Below are 21360 nucleotides of genomic sequence, written 5' to 3'. Positions count from 1 at the left end.
GGAACAATCTCAGAGGCAGAGTATTTCATTGGAAAAATTATGAGCAAGAAAATGTCTTTCAGACGTGCGTCAATAAGCACAGTTAATATATCAAGATACTGATATTAGATATTAAAGATATTGAATGATATTGTACAACTGATTGGAAAATGGACCTTCTCGTCTGCTAAACGATAGGCCAGCAAATGGGCACTTGGTAGAGTGAGTGCACATTTCAACTGTATGCTTGTATTTTCTACTTTGCTTCATTATGAGAAGCTGTTCTTGAAAATCTTCATGGAGGACATGAGGAGAAGGAAAGGAAAACTGAGTTGGGGGGAAATCAGAGTGGGAGATGAAGCATGAGAGAGTGCGGACTCTGAGAAACAAACTGAGGGTTTTGGAGGGGAGGGGGTGGGGGGTTGGGAGAGGCTGATGGTGGATATGAAGGAAGGCACAGATTGCATGGAGCACTGGGTGTGGTGCATAAACAATGAATCTTGGAACACTGAAAAAACAAAATTAAATCTTAAAAAATCTTCATTTGGTCAAACCAGGGATCAAAGGACAATCACCTACTTAGCTCCAAGAAACATCAGCTTCATAAATGCAGAGCTAAAAGCAAAGGCACAGTTGATTTTTTAAAATTCTTTTTATCTCCTGGAAAATCTAAGTCATGGAGTATGTTTATTTTATGTTGTAAAGTTGACATTTCTCTAACTATGGTCTGCTCAACTTACCCAAGATCTTGACATTCCAGATGAGAAGGTGTGTGCATTTGTGTGCAGGCCCAAATTTATTGCAAGGATTTTCACAAACAATGTAAGGATCCCGGATCCCTTCACATTCATGAACAGTCACACATTGCTAGCTACAGATACAAGTTTGTGTTTATGACTCTACTGCCATGAAGCGTCCAGTTGTATTGATTTAATTCTTTTGGGTTAATGAGAACATAAAACAAAACGGTTCAATATATAAATGATGTGTTTGTTTCTGGTCAAGTGAAGCGGAACTGGTATCATGGTAAATGGTACCATCAGAGTGTGTGTGTGTGTGTGTGTGTGTGTGTGTTTTCTACACTAGTAATGAGAAAGGTGGGGAGGAAATCACCTGGCACAACCTGGCACAAGGAAGTAAGCCCTGTCAAAATCTAAGTAACCCCCCCGGCTAGAGGTCATCGTTATGTTCATGTCATGTTTCAAGCAGGCTCTTATTGTAGCAAAAACAATTTTTCTGTGTCTCTTTAATGTTGATTATTTACATTTTATTTGCTTTATGGCTTTATTAGTGTTTCTGTTAAAAATTTTATTTGACTTTCTAGTTGACTCAGAAAGTTTCTGCTTAATTTTCTGCACGACGTATAATAGAGCTTTCAGATTTTCCAACTCTTTGTAATATAACCCATTGGAATGAATGCCGGATTATATCTCGGATCCCTGGGATGAGACCCCATGGCCTGGCTGCTATCTCTGGTCAATTCTACTTCTGAGGCCTTAGTGTCAAATATAAAAAAGTGAGAGGTTTGCACATACACTGTGGTTCCCTAATCTGATGGAGCATCAGTGTCATGGGGAGACCTTGATGAACGAGCTCATCCATAGTCTCTAGCTTCCGAGACTCTGAGGGAGCAGTTGGGGGATCTCAGAGACACTGCTTTTGAACCAGCAACCCAGGCCATCCAGATGTAGGTGTGTTCTGGTCCCAGCCTGAGAAACACCACCCTCAGGCCATGGTTCTGTTGCTGGATGCACATCGGAATCACCTGGGGAGTTTTGAAAGTGATGTCCAGGCCCTAACCTAGACCAGTGTAGACTCGCCAGGGCACAGATTTTTTTTAAAAAGCTCCCTTGGTCAGTCAGGCAGTCAGAATGGAAAACCACTGCTCTGCATAGATGTATAAGACCCTTTACAGTTTGAACCCATTCCTTAAACAGGTAGCTCTGGGTCAAATAATAAGGCAGGAAAGATAGGTCAGTGGTAGTTATACCAGACCCTATGTGACAGAATGATGGGGGACAACAGCAACAGGGGAATGCAAGGGTAGAAGGGAAACCAAGTCCTTTATCATCAGACAGGTCACCTCAGTTAATCATGAGTTAGTATAATTTTCTTATCATATGCAACAGATGAGGGGAAATTTTCCATAGAAGTAACATGATTTATTGCAGGTCTTATAGATAGCAAGAAGCAGAGCCACGATTTGAACCCATGTGGGTTGGACCTAAAGCCCACCAACCACATTCTACTGCCAGTGAGAAGGTAGGTGGCAGGTTCCCTCACTCTTTCTGTCTTACCTGGTCCCCATTCCTAGAGGGTAAATCACGTTTCCTCTAATACTGCTGGGATGGGAAAAACAAGACACAAAATAAACAAACTAAAAACAAGATCATCTAATTGACTAAAGATAGTTTGCATTTTTATTAAATCATAGTCACTTAATGGCCCTATCACCCCGCTTCCGTGCTTGCGCTCCACAGGTCTGGGGTAGCTGCGGGGAAGAACCTACATTCCCTTTCTTGAGAGACACATCACTGGGCAGGAAGCATGAGGGTTGTCATGATGGCACACTTCCATGGACCTGTCACATGTCTACAAAGACCCAAAGATGTGTTATTTAGAAAACCATTCAGCAGCATGTAGATCTTGGAAAATCTGAGGACATATGTGAGTCAGACTGCCAGATTCTGGGAGTTTCTCAATTAGACACTCACGGAAAAGGTCTCTCCCACTCACACTGCAAGTGAGCAAGGGCCGTCCTGGCTCTGCCCTGGATTGCCTGTGTGTCTGTGTGTGGGTGTGGGAGTTTGTGTCTGTGTGTGTTGTGTGTTCATTTCAACCGTACTAGAAATGTCACCTGGTCAGTCTTCACACTAAATTCTAACTAGTGTGTCTCAGTCTTGCAGCCGAGACTCTGCTCATGGGCCTGTCAGCTGTCAGATAGGATCACCTAAGCGCCTCAAGGTTTGCCCGGGAGCTACTGACACGTTTGCCTGGGCTTCAGGGTATATATAGCACATTATACACAGCTGTTTGGGGAACGATGAATACATCTGTGTCTACACACTAGTGCCATATGCATTAGTCCCATATTTGCATATAAAATGATTGGGAGACCATACTAAACATGTTCAGCCATTACCTCTGTGCTGGGATTTCAGTCAGTGACTCTCTTCCCCCTTCCCCTCCGCAAACTATTTCTTCTCCTTCTCCTATGTTTCTTTCTTTACTGACCTAGATTTTATATATTGGCTGCCGTGACCATGTACACCTGGCTTACTCCTACTTATTTTCTAGGACTCCACATTTCTTCCAGGAGGCCCTCCCAGAAATCCCAAAGTAAGATTTTTTTTACCGCTCTGACTTCCCATGTCCTCCAGACCCCAGACCGCCTTTCCCACAACCGCTACCCAGTTTACTGTACTTCACCATTAATTATCTGTTTATTCCACTATAGTATAAGTTCCTTGAGGACAGAGACATTCAATCATCCTATTTGCCTGTACAGTGTGTAACCCTTGTGTGTAACCCTTGTCCAATACCTATTTGCTGAACTAATGTCTATGCAACAAGGAAGCCGCAGCACAAACATCTTTGGCCAAAGCTGTATTATGCTGTTGTGTGACAGAAGGAGCATTTGATAGCAATGACTGTTCCCAATCCTGGATCCTCAGTTACCAGCTTTGTGCACAAGGGCTACTTAACCACTTTGTGTGGCAGTTTCTTTACCTGTAAAGAAGAGGACACTAATGTGTACTAGACAGAATGTATGTAAGGAGTAAATGAGACCCATACCATCCTTCCCAAGCTAAGAAGTGAGGAATGGCTCAGTGGAAAATGTAAGGAGACAAATCATACATGCCCAACTCTTATTAGAAACTGTATTATTTGTAAGCCAAGTATCTGTCCTGGCCACAAAATGCTTACTGAGATGGTTGTGGTGCCATAGAAGAGCACAGATGTGTAGGTGGTAGTACTTTAAAGTTGAAGGTTTTTGAAAGGCATATTTCCCACCTGATGAATCCCATCTTCGCTGACAGGGGAATGGTGCTCAGAGATGAAGATCATCATGGGCTAGTACCTCTTGACTTGAGCAAAGTTATGGATTCTTTATTGCATGACACATCTATTTCACATTACAAACATATTCTAAATGACAACCACTAGGTACATACCCAGTCATGTTTTCTTGGATGATACTTTATGGATAAAAGCTGTCAACACCAAGTACAAAGAGGATTTTCTAAAAGGATGGACTGAAAAGTTAGAAGTCAGAACGTCAGAAGTCACTGTCAAGGCCTCCACCATGTGGACCCACCTCACTGGCTTGGCCCTTGTAGCCTGCCAATGCTCCCTTCAGGAACTCCCGTCATATCCTATAGACACAGTGTCTCCACAGCAGCAGCAGCAGAAAAACAGGATTCTGACCTGAATGCCTTCCGAGTGTATCTCTGAGCACAGTAGCAGGTGGAAAACATGTAAAAAATTGCCATAATGGTTTCGATTTGTAGAGGAACAGGGAGGGGGAAGTACACCTACTTCTGTACAACACAACTGCCAGTGCTTTAGTTGGGACTGGTTTAGGGGACAAGTGTCTATTTCTAAGAACATTGCAGTAGCATGTCACTCACCTCACGCCTAACCAGGGTTCAAATTCCTAGCGTCAGCAGTGACTGCTCCTTACATATTGTAAGTAATTTCTAGTTGTCTCCTCTTCATTCCCAATGGACATGACCACTCACCCACATTATTGGGGCATTATCCTTACTGGTATCTTCCTGCTACTTTGCCAAAATTTTCCTTTCCAGTTAGTTTTTCCAGCTCTGGTCACATTATTCATCCATGACAGTTTTTGTAGTTCCCTATGACCCGGGGAAATAGTCCACAGTACTCTATATGCCCTTTTATGATCTGGCCCAAATCTACCCTCTTGTTCTCTGGGTAAATCACTCATCAATCTACAGTCATTCCCTTAAAAATTCATGAACACTGGTTCTTTGGTGCCTCTGTAAGCACTATTTCTTCTACCCTGAATGCTTACACTTTCCATATTTATGCTTTCCCCAAAAAATATGACTAGGAGACAAGCCAAGTGCTCCCTTTTTATAAAAGCGTTCTCAGACTCTCCAAGTTGGAAAAATTCTTATCATTGGAACTTTAAAAATTCAGGTTCTCAGACTGGGTAAGTCCCTTCATTTTTACAGGCATCAAGCTCTCATGTTTGAAAATGATGGGAAAAACAGTGATTTCTTTGCAGGATTGTTGGATAAATCACACTCATGAAAATAAGTGAATTGTTATTTATAACACTTATGAAAGCATAAAGAGCAATATTGTCCCGAGTAGCTTCAGCCCTGCGGAGCACAGCAGAAGTCTTTGTAATAAACATTGTTGCTTCTTTCCTCTCTAGTGGGCTCCCCCTTAAGAATGTGACATTTTGTCCAAGCCTCCGTGGAGGATGATTTAGAACTGCAGAAGAAGATATGGAACCATTTCAGAGCGGGAAAATGTATCAACAGTTAAGCAAGAGAAACTTCATTATTTCAGGAATTTCAATGCCCCAATTCTTCCTTTTTTAAGAGTGCGAACCCAAATTTGAAACCTGATATAAAGAGTTAAAAGGCCAAAACTGCTTTATCATTTCTTTCTTTTTTTTTTTTAAAGCAAATCCTGATTAAGTTAAGTACTTGAATAATGCAAAGCCCTAATTCATCAATGGGTCTTTAGTATGACGGAAAAAGCTGATTTTAAGAGTGTTGAATTTGTAAGACATAACATAATGAATAGGCAAGCAGAGGTGAAAAATGTGTCCCTCTTTACCCTAAATGAGCCTAGATATATTTTTATTAGCTCAGAATTACGAGCATTTATGTTTCCATTACAATTTTTAATACCCTGTTAGGAGACAATCATTCATGATGCAGAATTTGAGTGACTATTCTGGAATCTCTGCAGGTCCACCAGTACCTCCTTAGTCCCCAGTGTCTTCAATGAGCTCACTTCCTGAAGTCGTTGATAAATATTTTAAATGCAACCTTGATGATAGCCTTGGGATTTCCTGGAAACATTCTCTGATGAGTTCCCATGAAGGAGGTGAGTTAGTAATGCACTCCTCATCTTTGTTCTGGGTGGCAATGACAAGAGCAGAGAGCAAGAAGTGATAGGAATCGTGAGGCAGAGGAAGTAGCATAGGGAAGGGTCTGGAGGAAGAAATGCACGTGGTATGTTTAGAAGAAAATGCCTTGGCTGAATTCTCTCTCTGCGGTGTATTGCTTTTTTCACAAATTAATATAATACTAGAGAACTCAGAGAATCCCTCAGCCTCACTTCCCCTGGTCCATAATTCACATGGAGGCCAAAAGGTCTCCACTAAAGTAAATCACAGTAAGCCCACAAAAGTTAAACCATTGGAGAGGTCAGTTGTAGGGGGATTACACCATGTTGGCTATAAAGAAAGGTAGTAAGCTATGGTTCCTGTCCTGATGGAATCTGACCCCTACTGAGGATCACAAGAAGACTCCTCACTTGAATGCCATCTAAGAGAGATGCATTATTCCCTAAGGTCATAAGTCAGAAATGGATCTCCCTGGGCTAAAAGCAAGGTGTTGGCATGTTGTGCTCCCTCTGGGGGTCCTAGGGTAGGTCCAAGCCCTTGCCTTTCCTTGCTTCTGGAGACCACCTGCAATCCTGGGTGCCCGGTTTCTCCTCCATCTTCAGAGTCAGCAGTGTGGTGCCCCTGAGGCCAACCCTGACGTTCCTGCCTCCCACCCTCACCTGTAAGGACCCAGCTGTAATAACTCAGAATGACCTCCCCACCTAAGATCTAATCTTATCTCATCCTCAAGGCCCCTTTTGCATGTAAAGTAACATTTTCATAGCTTCTATGGGTTAGGACATTAGCATCTCTGGAAGGTGATCGTTCTGCTTACCAGTAGTGTGTACGTTTTAACTTCAGCAGGAGGGCAGAAATGGGAGAAAGTATTTCTGCACCTGCAATCAGCAAGGATGTTAATTCACTCGACAAGAGTTAACTCGGCCTACATTGTGACAGACACAGTGCTGGATCTCAAAGATAAGGTGAGGGAAATAGGGGTGCCATCTGTCCACACCGAGCACAAAGCCAGTATAGAATCCCGCTATGCGGATGTCCAGGGAGCAGAGGTATAAGATGCCATGAGAAGGAACAACGGGATAGGGGAAGAACCTGCCCCAGGCCAAAGGGAAGTGTGTGGAGGCTCTGGTGAGGAGAGGCTGGGAAGGGTGCACAATGGAGGTCCAGTGAGCCTGGTCATTGGAGGTATAAGGCATTGCAGGGCTTGGAGGGACAGGCCACAACCCCACTCTTCAGAGTCTCAGAGGCTAGGGTAAGGATTTTAGTCTTTGCAGAAAAATGGGAAAGTAATGAAAGGTTTTATCCCATGTGTGTGTGTGTAGATAGAACACAAAAAATAACATAAGGAGAAGGATGGATTTGGAAGTGGGTCTTATACACTGATTGTGTTCAGTCTGAGTTCTGAGTTAGAGCCCTAATCCCCAGTGCAATTATATTTGGAGAGAGCCTTCCAGGAGGTAAGGAAAGTCAAGTGAGGTCATAAAGGTGGGGCACTGATCCAATAAGAGCAGAGTGCTTGTGAGAGAGACAGAGACACAGGGACATGCATGGGCAGAGCAAGGGGACCCGAGGACGCAGGGAGAAGCCTGCTGTCTGCAAGCCAAGAGGCCTCTGCCTCCAGGGGAAACAAGCCTGCTGCCCCCCCCCACCCACACCTGTAGCCTCCAGAGCTGGGAGAAGATAAGGTCCCCCTGTTGATGCCACCCAGCCTCTGGTATGTTGTTATGGCAGTCGGAGCAGACTCCCACGGATGGTGAGCAGTGTCCATCGGACAATGTGGAGGCGCCGGGGAAGAGCCCAGGGTGGGAGAGGGAGGAACCAGGCCACAGATCTTGATAATAAGGCATCAGGGAAAGGACAGGACAGATATGGTAAGTAGTGGTCAGAAAGCATTTGCTGAGAAGGACACAGAGGTTGCCCTACAAGTGTTAAGCACAGCACGCATGCTGTGTTCCATTACATTTTAAGATCAACAAAAAATAAGTATGGCAAAGAGAAATATACCCTAAACTGAGTAAGATAAAGAAAAAGAGATTTGGGGCACCTGGGAGGCTCAGTCAGTTAAGTGTCTGTCTTCAGCTCAGGCCGTGATCATCCTGTCCTGGAATGGAGCCTCTCATTGGGCTCCCTGCTCTGCTCAGCAGGGAATCTGCTTCTCCCTCTGCTGCTCCCCCTACTTGTGCTCTCTCTCTATCAAATAAATAAATAAAATCTGTGCAAAAGAAAAAAAAAGGAGTTTCAAATTCCAGATCATGTTTACTGTAGTAAACAGGGTTCTCCAGAGAAATAGAACCAAGAACACAATAAGAAATATGTAAGAAAGTAGAATAGGGTGTGTGTATACATACCTTATAATTTCTTTCTCTCTCTGGATTTTGGAGGTAACTACATACCACATTTGGGAATACTTTTCAAATCCATTTACTGGGTAACCCACAGGCTGCTAGTTTTCAAGTGGGCCCTGCCCAAAAGAAGGCTCTGCTTTATGTCTACTCTGTCCCTTATTTTATTTTTTAAACATTGATCTATTTATTATTTTAGAGAGAGAGAGACAGAGAGAGAGAGAGAGCAGGGGGAGGGGCCTAGGGAGAAAATCCCGAAGCAGACTCCTTCTTGAGTGGGGACCCCAATGTGGGGCTCTATCCCAGGGCCCTGAGATCATGACCTGAGCCAAAATCCAGAGCTGGCTCCTTAACCAGCCAAGCCACCCAGACACCCCTCTACTTCGAACTTGAGACTTTGAACCAACTCCTAGGAAGTCTGTGGCAGCGTAGCAAGAAGCCTCCGGTGTGGGGGGTGGGAGGTTGGGGGAACCAGGTGGTAGGTATTGGAGAGGGCATGGATTGCATGGAGCACTGGGTGTGGTACAAAAACAATGAATACTGTTATGCTGAAAATAAATTAAAAAAATGTTTAAAAAAAAAAACTCCTCAAACTCAACACACACAAAACAGACAATCATATTAAAAAATGGGCAGAAGATATGAACAGACACTTCTCCAATGAAGACATACAAATGGCTATCAGACACACGAAAAAAGGTTCATCATCCCTAGCCATCAGGGAGATTCAAATTAAAACCACATTGAGATACCACCTTACACCAGTTAGAATGGGCAAAATTTGCAGGACAGAAAACAACGTGTGATGGAGAGGATGTGGAGAAAGGGGAACCCTCTTCCACTGTTGGTGGGAATGCAAATTGGTGCAGCCACTTTGGAGAACAGTGTGGAGATTCCTCAAGAAATTAAAAATAGAGCTTCCCTATGACCCTGCAACTGCACTACTGTATCTTTACCTCAAAGATACAGATGCAGTGAAAAGAAGGGCCATCTGTACCCCAATGTTTATAGCTGCAATGGCCACGGTCACCAAACTGTGGAAAGAACCAAGATGCCCTTCAACGGACGAATGGATAAGGAAGATGTGGTCCATATACACAATGGAGTATGATGCCTCCATCAGAAAGGATGAATACCCAAGTTTTGTAGCAACATGGACGGGACTGGAAGAGATGATGCTGAGTGAAATAAGTCAAGCAGAGAGAGTCAATTATCATATGGTTTCACTTATTTTGTAGCATAACAAATAACATGGAGGACAAGGGGAGATGGAGAAGAGAAGGGAGTTGAGGGAAATTGGGAAGGGGAGGTGAACCATGAGAGACTATGGGCTCTGAAAAACAATCTGAGGGTTTTGAAGGGGTGGGGTGGGAGATTGGGGGAACCAGGTGGTGGGTATTAGGGAGGGCATGGACTGCATGGAGCACTGGGTGTGGTGCAAAAACAATGAATACTGTTACGCTGAAAAAAAATAAAAAATTAAAAAAAAAAAAAGCCTCCGGTAGGCCTGGAGAGGAGGGTATCAGTGCATGTTTCTAGGTGTTTGAAGAAAGACCATGTTCTCTTCTTTTGACCCTATTGTTCATCTAGGTTTTTGGTTGTACATATTTTTTCTCTTTTTTGTCTAGTTTTTCATTAAGATTTTGTTTTATAGAGACACCAAGATGAGAGATTTTAAAGAGCCTGTCTATTAACTACCTAGAGCATGATATAAAAATTTTGTAGTCAGTAAAAAGTAACACAATTTGATGCTGTTTTAATGTTTTCCAGTTTCTTCATAGACATTACATCATGTGGCTCATAATGACCCCAGGAAGTGGGTTGGCATCCTTCTTTACTTCACAGATGGGCAAACCGAGGGTCACAGGAGCTGATTTGTCCTGGGCACAAGGAAGTAAGTGGCTAAGTCTGTGTCCTTGGGGGCAGCTGGTATGGCAGTGAACAAGACATACCCTGGAGAACCTTCCAGAAATAGCAGGAAATACATCATAAGAACCTGAGCTAGCATATCACATTACTTTTAAACTCTGCTTAGTCTAGAGATTGCTACGAGGTTTTCAAAGGTAAAGGATCCACAGAATGTCAATATATTTAAATTCTCCCCTGAAACTTATGTTGGCACCACCAGTAGTGGTGAGCTAGTGGAAAGAGGAAAGAGGGGATTATATTAATCAATAAAACATGTGTGGTAGTTACCGCTTCTATAGTTAATCGAAGGAATAATTTAACAAATTGAAGGCTTCTGCTACCACCACCTAACTCAGCCTCCCCAATCCCTCTGACAGTCTCAGTTAATTGGAATTTTCTTCCTGGTGGTGTTGCTGATGCCTTCATTCACACAGGATCTGTCATTATTGGATTGCCAAAAGTTCCTATTGACTGTTATTTTGGGGCATGAGGTATTAAGAAAAGAGTCAACTGCATTTCTTGGATTCCACATACTGTCTTTCTTGACACTATAGTTTCCTGACAAAGGTTTTTAGAGATCGAAGTTCCCATCAGGGATCAGAATTGGTCACCCCACCAAGTGCAGGGGACCCTCTTCATGTCTTGGGTGGTATGACATCATAAGGAGACCATAATGCTTTAGAGTGAGTCTCACATTCTGATTTAATATACATTTTACTATAAATCCTGGTCCAAACAGTCATCCTTTGGGCACTAGACATCCAAACCCACCTAGCACGGGGCTGCATGCATGGGTCTCATTCCCGGCCAGGGGGTGGGGCTCTCTGAAGTCTGTCCCCCCATGGGTGGCCTGCCTTAAGTTAATGGCAGTGTCTCTGTTCTCCAGATCTGTCCCCATTGCATTCTTTGATGTCCCTTTGTCCCTCGACAGGCCATCTCCTAGATAATAATCTTTTATATTAGACTTCCCACTTTCACAATCCTGTGTGATTTCTGTCTCCTGTTTGGACACAGGCCCTTGACTCATATAAACAGCTGTTGGTTTAAGGAACAGCCCTCATTTTGCGGTACAGCACCCTCACCTCCAAGAGTGTCACCGCAGCTCCTTGTGCAGAGTCTCAGAAGCTCAATCCATCTGTGCTCCAAGCCAGTGATTTCGTTTTATAAGGCACATGGTAAAAACATTAATTGGTAAGTTTTAGCTTATTATACATTCTCCTTCACAGCAAAATGATTTTCTTGGTTAGTGTCAGTGCAAGGTGGGACAGAATGGTAACGACTTCCACACGTTGCTGAAGGATGGCTCCACTAGACGATTTCCTGCAGGGCAGACAAATGTGTATCCAGAACACGTATGTGTTTCCATTAGAATACATCGCTGCCCACTCTGCTGCGGGAGGGAAAAGTGCTCCACCCCCAACCCGGTAACAGGGGAATTGCGTTTGGTGGTGACCATGCACTGTATTTTCCACAGTAGGACACTCCTGAGAATGAAAAGAGGAGCTAATAGGGCACCGGGACACGAGGGATGACGCAAGACGCTGGGGCAAATCTGAGTGCACGATCACCTATGAACTGAGTACCTAGCCCCAGTTTCTGCTGATGACCCTCTCAGTGCTCAGCAGTAGCGATGGCCAGTCCACTTGGTGAAGGATGTCCAGCTTTTCCAGCCCACGCGCAGTCTTCGCTCCTGATGCCGTCGATGTGTTTTGCATAGGCCCATGGAAAAGGGGCCTGATCCTAGCATCTGTAGTATGTTGAAGTCATCCTTCTAACTACTAAGGGTTTTCCCCCTAGGCTGTGTCATTTGGTGCTCCTTTAGTTTTGTCATAGTATCTTCATTTCCTGGGCCCTTCCTAAGTGGTCCATCCATACTTTGATCCTCTGTAGGACACCTAATTCCCAGTAGTTTTTTTTTTTTTCTTTTTTTCAAAATCCCTGAGCAGCCGACCAATCCACTTGCAATCACTGTGGGCAGGCCTATTCCAGTGAACAACGAACATACAGAAATACTACCCACTTCCTTCTCACTGGGATCACCTCGCTGCATGACTGTCCTGCGGGGCTCTCCCATGTGGGGTTGGCCCGCAGCGGCCATGCGCTTCCTGTGATGGGGGCCCATTGTACACACAGCTTTCCCACTCTGTTCACTGCCATGAGGGAGCTGCACCCAAGTGCATAGGTGCAAGCTAATGGAGAAGTAGTACAGCAGCTGTATCAGTCAGCTGACCTAACAACGTGCCATAGATGGTATTTGTTTTCTCTCAGTTCTGGGGATTAGAAGTCTGAGATCAGGTGAAGGCATGGCTGGGTTTCAGTGGTTTCCTGGCTTGCAATGGTCACTTTCTGCCTGTGTCCTCACATGGGGTAGGGGATAAGGGGCAGGGAGACATAGACCGGGAGGGAGGGAGGGAGAATATGAATGAAAATGTAACAAATCATAAAGTTAAATTTCATGTTTATACCACATCAATTTTTACATCTATTTCCAATCATACTACTCCATTCATATATGGTACCAGGACTACATTATAGCTAAGCCCCCACAGGTAAGACAAACAACGCAGTTGTCTAACAAAAGGAAGTACCTTTTTTTTGTTTGTTTTAAAGATTTTATTTATTTATTTGACAGACAGAGATCACAAGTAGGCAGAGAGGCAGGCAGGGAGAGAGGAGGAAGCAGGCTCCCCGCTGAGCAGAGAGCTCGATGCAGGGTTCGATCCCAGGTTCCTGGGATCATGACCTGAGCCGAAGGCAGAGGCTTTAACCCACTGAGCCACCCAGGCGCCCCAAGGAAGTACCTTTATTTCAAGGTTAGTCAAATGCCAAGAGTGAGCCTACCATGGAAGACGGACCCCTACTGCTGATTTTGTTATATCCTGATCTGTGTAATCACGGGGTTCCACTATATTAACAAAAGCTTTCATTTATTAAGCACTTGCTAAGGGGCAGACCCTTGCCCGTGCTTTCCACGAATTATCTTATTTAATTCTCTTATCAGATTTATGAGGCCCCTTTTACACCAGAGGAACCTGATTCGAAGAAAGATTAATGAATGCCCCCAAGGTCAATACAGTTTGTAAATAGAGATATAGATTTTGTCCTAGGAAATCTTGTATAGAGACCATGATTGAAATGTCTCATTCATCCGATAGAGAGATAAGGATAACATTATGCACTTAGAGAAAAATAAATGCATAAAGTGCTTATAGCAGGTAGGCTTGTTGATGGATAAATTACCTGAAAACCACTAAGAGCTTGGCAAAAGGGTCGTTAACATTCAAAGCCAACTCTTGCTCCCCGCGGCAAGGTTGGATGCCAATGCCCGAGTCTCCTCAGCATGGCCCCAGCCAACTGCAACCCTCCTGGTGCATCTGTGGCTGGCAAATATGCTGGATAAATTCTGCACGGGAAGCCAGAGCTCATCTTTGAAAACGAGCTAGAAGATCTTTTCCAAAGTTCTGCAGAAGTGACCAAATGGCAGAGTTTTTCAGGTGCCCATTTGTTCATTTGTGTCCCGGGGATAGTCAGGCTTACAAACCAGCCCACAAATGCTTATTGTTTAACAGATGCTCTCCTGCCGTGTGCTTCCTGTGTTAGCATGAGCTACATACATGTACAGGGCTGGGGGAAGAGTCCAGGATTTAGAAATGTGTCTGAAACACGAAAGTCTTGTATGATAGTTATGAAATGAAATTAAGTAAGTGGCGGGAGACACAAAATCTCTTCAGACGGCTTGAGGTATAAAGTCACTCCATTTCTATTTTTTGCATACCCAGACCCCAGCAAATCCCATATTCCATTCTTATTCAAAAACCTCAAGGGCATGAGAAGTCTCAAGGTATTAGCCTACTTCCCAATATTAGATAAAGAAAACTAAGAGTAAACTCATCACAACCCAAGGATGTTTCCTTTTCCATCTCTGTAGCTTCCGTGGCAGACTAAGGGGGTGCCCTGCACAATGTTCTCTTGTCCACTGCTTTTTGGGTACTGTTATGGATGCATTATGTCCCCCCAGAAGATATGGTAAAGTCCTAAATCCTGTTCTAAATCACGTTCAAAGGTTACCTTTAAACGTGACCTTATTTGGGAATGAGGTCTTTGCCAGTATAATCTGGTTAGGAGGAGGCTGCACTGAGTTAGGATGAATCCTAATCCAAACAGATGGGCGTTCTTGTGAGAAGAGCAGAAAAGACTCAGACACAGGGGGGACACCATGTGATGAACAAGGAAGGCTGAAGAGGGGCATCTATGGGGATGCTAAGGATTGCTGGGAACACCAGAGGCCAAGAGAAAGCATGGAACAGTTTCTCCCCCAGAGCCTCAGAGGAAGTGTGGTTCCTCAACACCTTGATCTCATCAGAGTTCCAGCCTCCAGAACTGCAAGAGGACATATTTCTGTTCCTTGAAGCCACCCAGTTGTGACACGTTGTACAGAGCCCTAGACGCCCTACTGTGCCGGTCCACATTGACTTGGAGGTGTTTTCTGGTTTTGTTTTTTTCTTTCTGGTGAAGATAATCCCACTCTCTCCAGTGTTACACGAGGCACAGACCTGCTTCCTCACACTCTTGAACTACTTGGTGTATACTTATGTTCTCAATACACCCCCCCTGTGAAAAAATAGAAAGGAAACTAAAACCTTTCTTGTGCTGGGCCAACGATGGAGAAGGGTCCCCAGCAGGCTAAGGGACAGCCTGCTGCACGCTGGGTCAGAATTTCCTCCCTCTGGTCCCTTTGTGCCAGAGCACCTTCGGAGACCCAGTTTCACAGGCACACAACATTTAAAACTGCTGGTGAGCACCCTGAATTCCCCGTCTCAGCTTGGATCCCTCCCCCTCCCCCCACCCCAGGGACTACAGAACTCTGTTGGCAACTTCAAGCAGATTGCCCATAGGACACACCTTGAGTAACAATCTTGTTGGCTTTGTGGATGAACTTCGTCTGTTTGCTCTGACTTTCTCTGTTCCCTGACATCCACCAGGTTTCCGTCACACTACCCTCTGAATGACGGGATGTGTGCCTCACCCACCCGGTAAGTCCGAGAATGGAAAGCACACAGCAGCATGTGCACAGGAATTTGTCCTTAGGGAGGGGCACACACTTCTCCAGTACAGGGAGATGGAAAGACATGAAGACTCTGAGTCTTCTGTTTCAGAAATCGGGTAATCTGACCGTATAGTGGTGTGAGTCCACTATTTACTAGCTCATCTGTAGTTTATGCTACTGAGAACTGAAAATCTTGGTTTCTGGCCAGCACCATATGGCTGCTGTGCATCAGAATATGTCACAAGGGGTAGAGACCATGGCCCCAGGAACCTGCAGCTTAGGTAACTGTTGCTTGTAGGACATCCAGTTAAATATCTGTCACCATTACATTTCTTTATAAGTGAGTTTGGGTTAATCATGGTAACCAGCTGGTTTTCTCCATCGCTAAAAATGAGTACTTAAGTATCTCCATGCTCACTGTTCCATCTTTCACTGGTTATTGGTAACCGTTCTGGGCTTCAGCCCTTGACTGGAAAAGCTAAAAAGTATTGTGACTGTTCTGCGATGCTACACCTTCCAAAATATTATAGGAAGCAGGCTGAGGCACCCATGAATAAAAATACCTCTACCACCGTGTATAAACACACTGCATCCTTAAAAAATACAGGAAGGTGGGGCACCCGGGTGGCTCAGTGGGTTAAGGCCTCTGCCTTCGGCTCGGGTCATGATCCCAGGGTCTTGGGATCAAGCCCCACATTGGGCTCTCTGCTCAGCGGGGAGCCTGCTTCCTCCTCTCTCTGCCTGCCTCTGCCTGCTTGTGATTTCTGTCAAATAAATAAATAAAATCTTTAAAAAAATATTACAAGAAAGTATGAGCTTAGGGCACATTTCAATAACCACGGAGACAAACAGAAAGTCTTGATGTATGTGGTCATATTTGAACTTTGTCTTGAAGGATGATTGTATTGAGGATGAAGATATTTGATATTCCAGTCGAGGGAAGAAGGTGAAAGGGGGCAGGTGGGTGTTCTGGGAATGATGAGTCATTGGTTGTGATGCAGTCACAGCATGGAAGAGAGAGGAGGGAGGTGGGAGGAAGTGGAGATGGGGACAAATGACCAAGAACCTTCCAAGGCCCCAGGGAGTTCAGTTGGTCTTTGGAAGGTGATGCTGAGCCTAGGGGAAGGAGGGCAATCAGCACAACATTGAGAAGGCAACCAGGAAGTTCTCCTACATTGGGGGTGGGGGGAGGAAATACATTAAAAACAGTGCAAGCAAAAAGGAAGTTTTGGAACTGGTCCATGTAAGTGAGAAAGAGAAACTGAACCAGGACTGCAGAATCAGGAGGGATAAGAGAAAGGAAGATAGACATTTGGGGTAAGAATCAGAAAAATCTATTTTCAACAGCTGGGTAATATGAGCCTCTTGGTATCTGTCTCTTCCAGACTAGGCAGTAGAACCAAAGGGCATGCATAATAATTGAAGATATGTTGATGATTGAAGTTAATAAGGATATTGTAATAATGCTTAAACAAACATTTGAGGATCGGAAACCAATTAAGAGTGTGTGTGTGATTAGAGATTCAGCATGAAGCATCATTGTTCTGTGATTGGTTTCTAGTGATGGTTCCAGTGTTGGTGAAGGGGATGGTATTGGGACAGATAATGACAGAGAATCAGTGACATATCAGGATATCAGGTACTGGGGATATATCCTATAGCCTTGGTGTTGCCAAACACTATTCTAGATGCTCAGGATACATCAGGAGATAAACAAACAAACAAACAAAAAACCATAAAAATGCCTTCTTCAGGTAGATATCTGTATCTGTCATCCTCTTTCCTGAGAAGTTGTACCAAATACCTTAAGAGCTGCATAGAAAAATAAATAACCCATAATATCAGGAAGAGGAAATCTGGACATTCTCCTATAAAATTATGACCCTTGCTTTCTATAACTCATGAGCTCCTCCCCTGCATCATGCCTAGAGTAACAGCTTTCCATTCATTGTTCCCTTCAGTAGTCAGAAACTCCACTCTCAAGACGTGGGGAACAGTAAGGGGGCGGGGGGTGAGGCTGGCCCCAGGTGCCACACTGAGGCTGGGGGTCTAGATCACCACCTCAACAAGGTGTGCTCTTCTGAGCTTGCCAACCAAGAGAGCTTGTCTTTATTCTCTCAGACACCTATTACTGATATGCCATCCCAGTAGGAAGTTTAGGATACTAATAACCATATGATTATACTGCCATCAATAGAAGCCATACAGACCAAGTCATTAAAGAGGAATTGACATGTTTGCCTTGACATCAGAGAAGGAAGGCTGACTGAGGGGCCAGACAGGACCTTGGTGAGATTAATGAGCTCAAACTCTGGTGCACAGCCTCACATATCTAGAGAACAGAACTTAGAGGCTCTCCAGGGCTCGTCTCACTCTGCAAGACAACTCCTTACCAAGCTAATGACACAAAACCGGGTATCAACATCTTCATTTTCATGGGGAGATATAGCTGCCAAAGTAATCAGCTTATTCCCTGATGCTGGGGAAATCTATTCAGGAGACCAAATCATGAGACATGAAATGATGAGAGCCGATCTAACATGGGCAGAGCCTCTGCGATGTATCAGGTGTTAGACATTTTATTTACGCCATCACATTTCATTCAATGAGGATCTGTGAGGTGAACTACCTGAGCTCGTGCAGTTTCTCTACCATTTCCAGAGCGGGCATGTGGCAGAGTTAGAACTTGAACCCACCTCTGTTCCCAAAGCTGTTCCACAATGTTCCATTCTGAACAGTTAAAATCTTCTTGGAATTACCTGATTAAGATGTTGAACTTTATTGAAGGGCATTTTTCATTCTTTCAGAGTCGGGGACAGAAACGCACCGTGACTGAGAACATGGAGACCAAAGTCAGGGTGTGGTTCTGAATCTGGCCCTCCTTCCTGCATGGCTGATATTGGCAAATTAGTTCAACTCTCACAGCAGAAGTGCTTCTACTATGAAACACGGAGGACATGGGGAGATGGAGGGGAGAAGGGAGTTGGGGGAAGTTGGAGGGGGAGACGAACCATGAGAGACTGTGGACTCTGAGAAACAAACTGAGGGTTTCGGAGGGGAAGGAGGTGGGGGGCTGGGAGGGCCTGGTGGTGGGTATTGTGGAGGACACATATTGCATGGAGCCCTAGGTGTGGTGCATAAACAATGAATTCTGGTACACTGAAAAGAAATTTAAAAAATAAATAAAAATTTAAAAAAAAGAAAATGGGAGAAATTATAGCTAAGTGCCTGGCATGTAGAAAGCACTCAATAAATATTAATTATTATTTACAATAGACTAGTTGTCTATTGTTTTTGAAGGGATATTCATGAGAACCAATGTTGGCCATGTTGAAGAAAATAATTCTTCCTCAGGATAATCACAATACATGCTGGCTTCTTCTCCACTAATTTTGTGTGTGTACGTGTATTTTTCTCAAGGTTTTACACACACTCTGTCATTTTTCTTCTCTATCTTTACTTCAGAAAGTTGGATTATGACAAAATTCCATGCTGTGAATTTCATTTTCTGGGATCTGGCTCCAATCCATGTCACGTCATTGGATGTGGGTGTTTCTCCTGTGTCCTTTGTGGCCAGATGGCCCAGTCACCCCCCAGGGTGGTGCCCTCTGATTATTGCTGGTTGCACCGTGGGAGCACTGTGGACATTCTCACACACAGAAGCTATGTGGGAAGTTAGAAGAGCAAGGACTTTATGGTCCTCCCCTGAGAGACTGAGACACCGAGACTTCTGTAGAAGCAGAGACCACTTGTTAGCAACTTGCTCTGGGAGCGTTCAGTAGATTTGGAGGCACTTCTCCACACGTGATCTGGGCTGCTTCCAGAGCAGCCTTGTGAGGCAAGGCATGTAGGCTTTGTCAAACCCATCTCAGAAGACACATTGTCTGTCTCCCTATTTAAAATCAGTTCCCAATGGGATAAACTTCATTTTCCAAACTGGTGCCATGAATTGGTCTCTGCCTGCCTCCCCACTTCATCAGTCATGACACTCTGCCCCATATCTATGGGCCAGTCACTCAGAATTGCCGGTAGTGCCCCTCTCCCACCGACCTGAGCTTGCTCTTCCCACAGACCACCCCCAGGCAGATCACCCCACAACAAACACACACACACAGACACTCACTCACAATGAGTTCTCAGCTCCTGCTCTACTTTCGTTCCCTCTTTTTGTGATATCTGTCCTTTTGTATGCCTTTTCACCAAGTAACTCTGACCCCCTTCCTAGTAAGATTATATATTAACTTTAGTAAGTTAATAGACCTTATTTAAAAACCAAAAAACAATGGTTTTAGATTTATAGAAAAATTGAGCAGATACTGCAGAATTTCCTTTCTCTCTCCTCTTCATGGCTGCCGTTATTATTACCATCTTACACTAGTGTGGCACACTAGTGTGGCACACTTGTGACACTTAAAAAGCCAATATCACTACAGTTTTATTAACCAAAGACCATAGCTCTCTTTATGCTGTACAGTTCTATGTTTTTTTGTTTTGTTTGTTTTAAGAGAGAGAGATTGAGTGTGAACAGAAGGAGGAGGGATAGAGGAAGAGATACCATCTTAAGCAGGCTCCACAATGTGAAGCTTGATCTTATGACCCTGAGGACATGACCTGAGCCAAAATCAAGAGTCAAATGCTTAACCAACTCAGCCACCCAGGTGCCCCAGTTCTATGGGTTTTCACAAATGTTTCATGTCATGAATCTACCAGGACAGCATTGTACCCCAAAAATCTCTGCTTCATTCATTCGTCCTTCGTCTCTTCTCTAGCACTCTTGGACACCCCTGGTCTTTTTACTCTCTTCCTAGTCTTGCCTTTTCATGTATGGATGTAGCCCAGTTGGCTTATCGACTCAATTATTGAAGGACATCTTGGTTGTCTCCAGTTTGTAGTAATTTATAAATAAAGCTGATAAAAAAAAACATCTGTGTGTAGGTTTTTTCATGAACATAAGTATTTAAATTCTCTGGGAAAAATACCTAGGAGCACAATTGCTGAATCATACGGTAAGACTATGTTTAGCTTTACAAAAAAAGAACAAACTGTCAAACTGTCTTCAAAATGGTTGCACCATTTTGCATTTCCACCACAATGAATGAGAGTTCCTTTTGCTCTGCATCCTTGTCAGCATTTGGTGGTGTCATTTTTTTTTTCAAATTTTAGTCATTCATATATATACGTACAGTATCTCCTTGTTGTTTTACTTCGCATTTCCCTAAAGATATACGGCATGTAGCATCTTTTTCATATGCTTACTTGCCATCTGTTTATCATTTTTGGTGAGGTGTTTCCTCAAATCTTTTGCCAATGTTTTGACTTGGATGTTTGTTTTCTTCTTTCTGAGTTTTAAGAGTTCTCTGGATATTTTGGATACGAGTCCTTTATCAAATATGTGCTTTGCAAATATTTTCTCCTAATAAGGAGAAGTATTTTAATACTCTCTTAATGAGACTTTCTTATTTAACTTTAACAATTTTCAATTATGAAATTAAAACATTTTTCTAAAAGAAGTAAGACAGAAGTGCTGTCCTCTTCCCTGACACCTCATTCCTTTCCCTCATTCCCCAAAGACTGATATTAGGAAGATCTTCCTGCTCCTGCTCTAAAACTCAAATCAGTGCTGTCTGCTCCCAGAGGCTACCACAATTTTGACCACCACATCGCCACCTGCTATGGGGTAAGCACATAATAAAGAGGTTTGACCAGTATTGTTGAATACATAAATGTTTTAAAAATATTGAATATTTAAAACTAGTCCTAGATATGTATACATATGTATATATCTAGTCCTTGAGATATACATATATATCTAGAAGACTTAGCATTCTGCTACTGCAGACTACTGTTAATATTCATTCAGGGATTTAAATTCTCCTCTCAGGCTGACACAAATTAATAAAATATACAAAAAAGAGAGTATGTTAATATACCTAATATAAAAATTGCTTTGTATATACACATGAATCATTCAG

General features: G+C 43.6%; 1 long non-coding RNA gene across 1 annotated transcript; it reads left to right on the top strand.

Moving 5' to 3' along the window:
- Positions 1-10223: 10223 nt before the first annotated feature.
- LOC125097128 (uncharacterized) lies at positions 10224-12126 on the top strand. The gene is made up of 3 exons (XR_007126507.1): positions 10224-10327; positions 11356-11532; positions 11816-12126. It is a non-coding gene; the product is annotated as an uncharacterized LOC125097128 (long non-coding RNA).
- The last annotated feature ends 9234 nt before the right edge of the window (positions 12127-21360 follow it).

Source organism: Lutra lutra, chromosome 4 (genome assembly GCF_902655055.1).
Source record: "Lutra lutra chromosome 4, mLutLut1.2, whole genome shotgun sequence".
Lineage (NCBI taxonomy): Eukaryota > Metazoa > Chordata > Mammalia > Carnivora > Mustelidae > Lutra > Lutra lutra.
Note: the sequence above shows the minus strand (reverse complement) of the source record. Positions and strands in the feature narration are given on the sequence as shown.